We start from the raw sequence: 8,493 nt of genomic DNA on the forward strand, positions 1-8,493 counted from the left end.
CTACCTGCAGAGCGAGTCAGTTCAACTCGCTGATCCAACAGAAAATTATCCCATGGAAAATTGACTAGTTTTCCTTCAGGTCAGTGAATTGAACTGACCTGGTGGCTTGGGGGAAGCTGGCCACAGGTTAGGTGTAAGGGGAAACTACCCCTTTGTGCAGTGAATTGCTCTTGAATTATAAATCTGGTATTAGGGGTGATGGGAGCACAGAAAGAACCACCACTTGAAGCTCAGTCCAGAGAAAAAAGTCAGTACAGGAGAACAGAAGGCTGCTGTCTCTCCTTTTGGCAAGGATATTATTATTTGGATAGGAGAGAGAGAGACTTTGCCATACAGTGCAATGGGATGAGGGAGAAATTGAACAGAATCCTGAACCACGCATAACTAGGTAGTTAAAGACTTTCCCTTCAAAATTGAAGTAAGTAAAAGCCATGCTCAACTTGAGGAAAGGAAAGGTGTTAGAGGCTGTGCCCTACCATAGGGGAAATCTGCCCCAGGACCAGGGATGGATACTTGGGCTTCTATCAGCGTGACACTGCAGGCAGGACACGTACTGAGCGCTCGACTTGTCTTTCCTGCTCACAGTGTGTGTGCTGATCAGCATCAGCCAAACAGGGTGACAAGGCTGGCTCTGTGCTTGCCCCTCAAGGGCAGGGGAGAGACATCTGTGCCCAACAAGTGTAAGAGGCAACTATGGGAAATGTCAGCGTTCACTGGAAAATCCCATCTCCACTGGAGATGCTGCAGCCCTGAGTGGCTGCTGTATCGGGCATGGCCATAAGAGGGAAGTGTGTGCTCAGGCTTTGGGTATTTCTCCGGGCTGGAGCAACCCCGGCTGGGCTGGTTGCGGGCTCTGCCAGCAGCGTTGGCTCTGTCTGGGTCCCACGTCCTGTGCAGGGCTAAAAGCAGGGCCTCTGCCTCCGGGGAGCTCAGCCACAGCCAGGCGTGCAGGTAGCAACGATGGGGATGAGGGGAGAGGGGAGGGAAGGTGAATTGTCATGTGCAGGTGCCTGTTGCTTCCTGGAGATGGGAGAGGATGAGATGTGCAACTGGGGCTGTCTTGTCCAGAGGTGCTGGGCAGCGAGGTGGGGAAATCTCATTTCAGTTGCATCCTCACACATGTACATCATATCACTGGTTATATTAGCTGGATCACACTCAGATTAGGGCATTCAGGCTTGAGGGTGGTGATGTTGAGGTGCTTTTAGGAGGGGTAGGGGACCTCACAGGAAAGACAGCTGAAGTCAGCAGTGAGCTTGAGAGGTTTACAAAGAGGAGAGTGGGTCCAAAAGGATATGGGCAGGCATCCATTCCAGCTCTCTAAAGGAGATGTTTTGCCTGAAGCACTTCTCAGAGCATTTTGTAGGCCATATGTATAGAGCACGCAAGCTATATAGCAATAACAAGTGGGACTTGGTTGTTAGCAACCCTGTCAGACTCAGGTGACTGTATCAGGTGACCCTTGCGATATGGGCCATCCCTGACTGTCTGCCTTTGCTACATGCTTGTTAAACTCACCACAGCACAAGGCAGAAAAGGACACTTGCACCATGCAATATGGGAACTCAAGGCTCCACCAAGTCCATGCCCGCTGGCTGCCGTGGACCCTGTTAGCTGGAGCTGTCATGTACATATGGCTGAGGAGTTTCTACTTGCCGCCTGGCTGAGGACAGGTCTGTGTCCACCCTAGTAACATTGCCCAAGCTCTAATCACACCAGCACCTTCTGGAAGAGCTGAGGGATCCTGATGTGACAGTGGTAGCTTGGGAGAGGTCCCCAGCCTGCATCCAGTGGTATAAGTCGGAGCTGAGTTTCATCTTTTGATATGGGGTGATACCTGGCTGTTGTGTAGCAGAGGTGTTAGGGACTCAGCTTGTGGCTCCTACCTACCATGCTCCTGCTATGCTATAAAATCAGTCACTGCTGTTCTGGACTTCTGTTTCCCTGCTGATAGCAGGGAACTGAGCCTTCCTGCAGGGACCCACGGGCTGCCAAGAAATGCGAGCAGCAGGGTCTAGTCAGGAGCACCAAATGACCTGACCACCAGCTTCCCATGAGCTGGCACTGCAGAGAGGCACACAGTCTTCTCCTTATAGATCTGCTTCTCAGGGACATTTTTTCCTCAGAGGCAGAAAGAGAAGAAAATGAATGAGACAGAGCTGAATTTATTCCTTGTTCATGCCGCAGCATGAAAGCAAAATGCATCCAAGAATAAACTGTACAAGAGCTGTAGGCAGGTGTTGTGGCAAGGCTGAGGGAGACAGGGCACGTGCGTGCTTTGGCGGCTGGCTGAGCATGCGTTGATCGTGTGCTCCTAAAGCATCTTACGCCTGTGCAGCAGCGGGACCCATTGTTGTAGGAGCAGGGACTGTGAGCCTGGCTGGTTATCTAGAGGCATAGGTGATAAGAGTGGGAGAGAGCAGAGGGAATGTGTGTTGTTCAGCATATACGTGTTGTGTATCATATATGGGCAAGGGTGTTGCACAGCAGGGTATGTAGTGTGTGTGCGGGCTGCGGGCAGGGGTTGCTGTGCATGTGGATACACGGGCAGCGTGCTGCCTGGGCTGTGCGCAGGGCAGATGTGCTGGGGGTGGCTGCAAGTAACGACACAAGAGGTTACTTTGCAGTTAAATGAGGCGAAGAATTACCATGGTGACTATGCTCTCCTCTCCCTGCCAGATGCCAGGCTCCCAGGCAATAATGTTTGTGTGGTGTTCTAAAAGCCCCAAACTCACTCTCCCTCTTTTGAAAATGGGTGAGGACCATGCTGCCCCCTCTCCAGACTGGAAGAGCGGTAGCCACTGGGATATGGGGGTGATTTCTGCACACTCCATCTTTCAGCAGAAGGGGGCTGCTGTCTGGGTACCTCCTATGCTGGGGGCTGCTGCAGCGCAAAGACAGAGGGGCTGTGGTTTGAATTACTATGATACGTTATGGTTCTTGCACTGTGTGTCCACACAGTGTCCTCCTCAGGAGCAGTGAAGTCTGAAGTAGCCAGTTCTTAGGCACCTGCAGAGAGCAGTCTGTTGGAGGACCTTACACCCATGCTGCAAGAGAGGTGCTCTAGGGAGTATCACAGTGAACAACTTCAACCCTAGCACTACCAGGAGCTCGGAGCTCACCAGTGATAGGTACTGCAGGACTCCAAGGACAGACAGAAGGCAAATGTGCACCAGAACATAAAGCCTCCTTGCACCTTCATGCTTGCTGTTGGGGCCCACATGGAGTACGTTTTCTGTTCTTACTCGGTTGGATTGGATCATGTCCTCTGCTGTAGCCCCTAGCCAAGGAAGTACAGCTGCATCTTTCAGGTACTACAGGAGCTAAAGTGGTAGGAGAGAGACCTTACTCCATCTTCAGAGGCCTTAATTCTTTCATCAACTCTCTAGGTTTAGTGCTCAGTGGTCTGTGAGGCCATATATATCACATCTCTCTCTTGTGCTCTCAGTTAAAGGTTTGGGGAGATAGTTGCTTTGTGGTCTGTGGGGAAAACTTTGAAGAGGAAAGGCTTTGTGGCCCTAAAAGGTTTGGAACTGCTTGGTTTGGAGGGGAACACTGACGCATCCTGCACAGACCCATATGCAAAAGCTGGAAAGAACGAAGTAATGGTCTCGCTGGTCCTGTAGGCTGAAGTGCCACAGGAGACCAGAGAGGCGCTGTAGACCAGCAGGTACGTCGTCACAGCGCTTCTGCTGCCCTGGGACATTGCAGACGTGCAGAACACAGTTTGAGGCAAAGGTCCGCTGCTCTTCCTCACCAATGTGCCCGTTGCAGCATCTTCCCTTGAGTATTCATCTTTCCCTTTAAAGGTTTTTGTTTAAAGCACAGAAAGGCATGCTAGACACTGACAAACAGGTATTGTCATCTTGCAGAGGCCTGGCAAGAGAACAAATAGCTGCGTTTCAGTGGAGGTGAAGCAATCTCTCCACACAGCAGAGATTTGCTAATTTGCACGGTCATGAGGTCTTATAGCAAAGATATTTTTAAATGAAAAAGCAAGGAGATGATGCAAAATAGATTTGAGCATATTCCAGGAGATAGTTAAATTTTTCATAGTGAAAACCGATAATAGATCAGTCTGCGTGCTATGAACATCTCATCACAAAAATACATCACAGGAGGCTTCTGCTATCTATTCTTGGCTGAGCACTGACCTTGGCTATTAGATCTCAATTAAGCAAGTATGTGACTAATGTTTCCCTCCCACTTTTCTGCTGCAGAAAATAATATTCAATGAATCAAACACTGAGTATCTGCACATTTACTCTCCAGATGAGACCCATGGTTTCTCAGTAGGTTTCACGTGACCTGGAAAAAACAGCATTTCTTGTGTGAATTCCAGGGAAAGGAGGTATTAAAGATCTGTGGAGCCAGGGATTGCATGTGGATTGCATGCACAGGGATCTGTGGAGCCTTCAGCACTGAGCAGCCTCTGCTGTTCCAGAACAGTGTGCAGTGATGCTTGCAGCTACAGCAGAGGGGTGAGTAGGCCACAGGGATCAGAAAGAGCATGCCATATCTTCACTGCTTTATGCTTGCTCACCTCCTTCTTTCCTTTAATTTCTTTCTTATCATTTTGTCCTAGGAGAAGGGGAGAAGTGCTAGTGGATTAGACAAGGGTGTTAATAAGACTATGCAAGACTTGCCTTGCTGCGTAAGACCCCTGTGCAAGCCAGGAAATGTCTGCAGACTGGTTCCACTTTCAGCCCAAGTAAATGCTGACGTATCAAAACAGTGTGCCAAACTTGGATCTTTCCTGGAGCACAATCACAGCACTGGACCAGGAAGGGCTCAGAGGAGATCATGTCCCTGCACTTGTGTTTGACATCCAGCAGCAACTGTCTATGGCAGGAGCAGCCGCAGAAACAGTTGTTGGAGAGGTGTGCTCCTGCTGTTGGCAGGTGAGGATAGGGCATTAGGAGGGGATGAAGAGTTCTCTCTGCCAGCTAATTATGTGTGTTGTCTACAGTTGGGATTCAGGCAGGGAACAGGTGACATGACAGCATCTCAGCTACAAAGGCAGTGGCAGGGAAAGGACAAATTTTTGTTGCACTTGTTCTAGCACTGCTTGGAGACAAGAGGAAGAGTGAGGGGGGAAAATGGTTTGTGGACAAGGACATGCTATCTCTTACAAACTGCCAGCCCTATGGGGAGCAAAAGAGATGCCACTTTCTCACCAGCGTTGTGATGAGGATGTGATGGAGCAACGTCAGTGTGAAGAATGGAAGACGGGTGTCCTAGATGGTAGAACAAACACCTTGCTTTAAAAGGATCTGTGGCATGTTTTCAGCTATCTGGGCTGAAAAGGGGCTTATTTGCGTGTAGCATTCAGCTGGGTTTAGAATGGCTGCAGATTATTTGCAGTAGTGTGGCTAAAATCTTCCTGATCCCCTGTCATAGACACCTGACAATCAGCACTTTGGCAAAGTCATGTTTCATCAGAGCAATGAGAACAAGCTGACAAACTCAAACCAGTCATTACAAGTTGGTGCTGTTCTCTCTTTCCAGGTGCTGGGTATATTTGACAAAAGGTCAGACTAACATCTGACTTTAATCTTAGAGGAATGCTTTCTGAAAAGCCAAGGGGGAAAAGGCCAGCGCGTATGAAAGTGCGCTGACTGGAGCAGCAGAAAGCTGTACCGGGGCTTGATCTCAGCCACTGGGACAAGGTAGAAAAACACCAGACCAATTCTCTCTGTTCTAGAAAAGATGGGACGAGCTATGCAACAACCAGGAGTGAGAAGGGTGTTAGATCTTGGTGCTTGTCCCATGTTCTGCATATGTTTGTTCCCTTTTGTCTGCCTGCCTTGGCTCTGAGCAGTGACACTTTTTCTTCGTCCTTGGAAGAACCTATTTCCAAACATTTTTGTGTTACCACTACTGCTAAGAATTTCTTGATGCTCCACTCAGGTTTACTTTTGTTCAGCCCCATTCCATGATTCCTAGCTCCACAATCTCAAGATTTGTCTAAGGAGTCATCCCCTTATCAACCAGCGAGTCTTGCCAGAATTTAAATTCTGTCTGGAAACAAAGCTAACTCCGAAGCTTCAGCAACAACCAGCACCTCTGCCTGGACTGATTGTTTCTAAGCAAGAGCAGTGCTTTGAAAGATGAATCTCCTTTCCAGGCTGTGTGCTCTCCTTTGGCTCCTCCATCATTTCAAAATCAATAGCTGTCTCTGATTGCCCCCCTCTCCTCCAGACCCTGCTCTTTGCTACCTCATTTTGGTTTTAATTTGCCACAGCAAAATTGCAGTCATTTTTCCCCCATCCTAATTAAGAAACCTATCCGTTAAGGAGAAAGAAAACAAAAACAAAACCTTCTTATCTAAGCCCTTAGCGCAGAACAGAGACAGAAATGATTGGTGAGATGATCACCTCTAGAAAGCCAAGGCCTTTATTGATTCTTCTGCCCTTCCTCAGTAAATACAGAATGAGTTTTAAATTCACCTAGAAGGAAGCTAAAAGCTAATGTATCGTGCTGACTTCCCAACATCAGAGAAGAAAGAGGCAGTATGTCTTCTAGGCTGACTCACTTTCTACTCTCTATCCATAGTTTCAACAAGAATATTTGGAAAATGTTTCATTGATCTCATAGAATCATTTAGGTTGGAAAAAACCTTTAAGAACATCAAGTCCAACTGTAAACCTAACACTAAACCATGTCCCTAAGTGCCACATCTACATGTGAGTCCCACCTCACCTTACTTCTATTTCAGTTTCCCCACATTTTGGTATATCTTGGCCTTGCTCCTGACCTACCTTTTGGAAGAGCTTTGAGATCATGAAGCAGATTAGAAAAGCTGTGTTGTGAGCAAGTGGCCTCCTTCAGCCCAGCCAGCAGCACTGAGCACTTAGTGAAGGAAATCAGCATTTGGTGATGGTGAAGGAGGTCACAACCTCAGTCCTAAGATGTGTGGTTACAGTCACAGAAAGGGAAAGGCTACACAGAGAAACTAAGCATAGGAATTTTGTGGAAGAGAACATTCAACAGCACCGCAGGAAAAGGTCAGAGACAGAATTGTCCCTACTGACTTGGGAAAAACAAGATGGGAAATGCCTCTACAAGGTTAAAACTTTCACTGTCCAGAGGAATAAACATCTCCTCTATTCTGCAGAGAGGGAAAGCTACTGCAGGCTTTTCCAGACTTCATCCCCTCCCTCCTTCTCCCCCAGTGTAGTGGAAGCGGTAGATACCTTCCGTGATGCCTTTCTGCAGCCCTAATTGTGAATAAGAATCAGATCTGGCTTCCTGCTATGCTGCAGACTCTTATTTACCACCTTAGGGAGATAAGCGTTTAGCTGATTAACCTGTTGAGAGTCGCTGTGCGTAGCTCCTCCTAAGAGGGGTCATACACTTAAAATAGTAGGAACTGGATGGGGATGATGCTCACTGGGCTAAAATTACACTGATATTCCAGATTGTTCCTCTCTTGACCGGGACCCCAAGAGCAAAGCCCCTCAGAGCAGGACCTGCTATAAAAGTCCAGACAAGTCTGCATTAGGAACATAAAAGTAGGCTTTTCAGCCTGGCTTCCTAAGGGAATAAGGCTTCTGTTCTCATGGTTTGTGCATGTGTCATTCCTGTCCTCACATTCCTGTCCAGTAACTTTGAAACCTGTCAGTCTATTTCAATTAGATTTGATAGATGGCATGAATTTCACAGCTTATGAAGTTCCTGCAGGTTTAGTAGGTAGCCAGTTAGAGGAGAGGGACCCTATAAATACCCTGATTCAGGAAAACGGTGCACTGTGCATGTATTAAACACTAGAGAGATCACATGAGAAAAATCACTTATAAATGCTCAGCTCAGCTTTACTCATAAAAGCTTCAGTGAGACCTCACAGTTTTTCAGGAACATAAATCCATGGGGAACCATGGTACATTCATTCTGCACCTCACAAAACTACTGCTTTTGTTTTATTGTGATGTAGATGGGAGGAAAAAATATTTAATTTAGGAAACACTGTAAAAAAACCCCCCACAGCCTAAGATCCAGTGGATTGAAGTGGATCTGGTGGATCTAGTGGGTTTAGGAACTAGTAGTCAGTAGTCCATTTGTTGTTGGCATCCTGTTTGTAAGAGGAACCAGCACTAGCAGAGAGAGTGGTGTACCACCTGAAATGGGAAAAGGTGCTGAAGAGGGCTAGCAAAGCAAGTCAGGGGCCCGGGGCACATGGTCTGTGAGGGACTGTTGTGGGTCCTGCGGTGCTTTCATGTGGCACAGGGGAGACTAAGGGAGGGCAGGTCTCACTGTAGACTTCACTTATTTGATGGAGAGTTACAAAGACACTGGAACCAAACTCTTGGTAGTAACAGATGGTAAGAGAAAGACAGAAGGAATGGTTACAAGTTGTATTTTTGGGAAACTCAGTCAGGACACAAGGCGAAGTTTCTTCATAAGGTGAGTAGGGCAGCACTGGCACAGGTTACCAAAAGAAATGGTGGAGTCTCTATCATGGAAGGTTTCTAAGTCTCACTTGGGTAGCCCATT

This window comes from Grus americana, chromosome 5 (assembly GCF_028858705.1).
Source record: "Grus americana isolate bGruAme1 chromosome 5, bGruAme1.mat, whole genome shotgun sequence".
NCBI classification, from domain to species: domain Eukaryota; kingdom Metazoa; phylum Chordata; class Aves; order Gruiformes; family Gruidae; genus Grus; species Grus americana.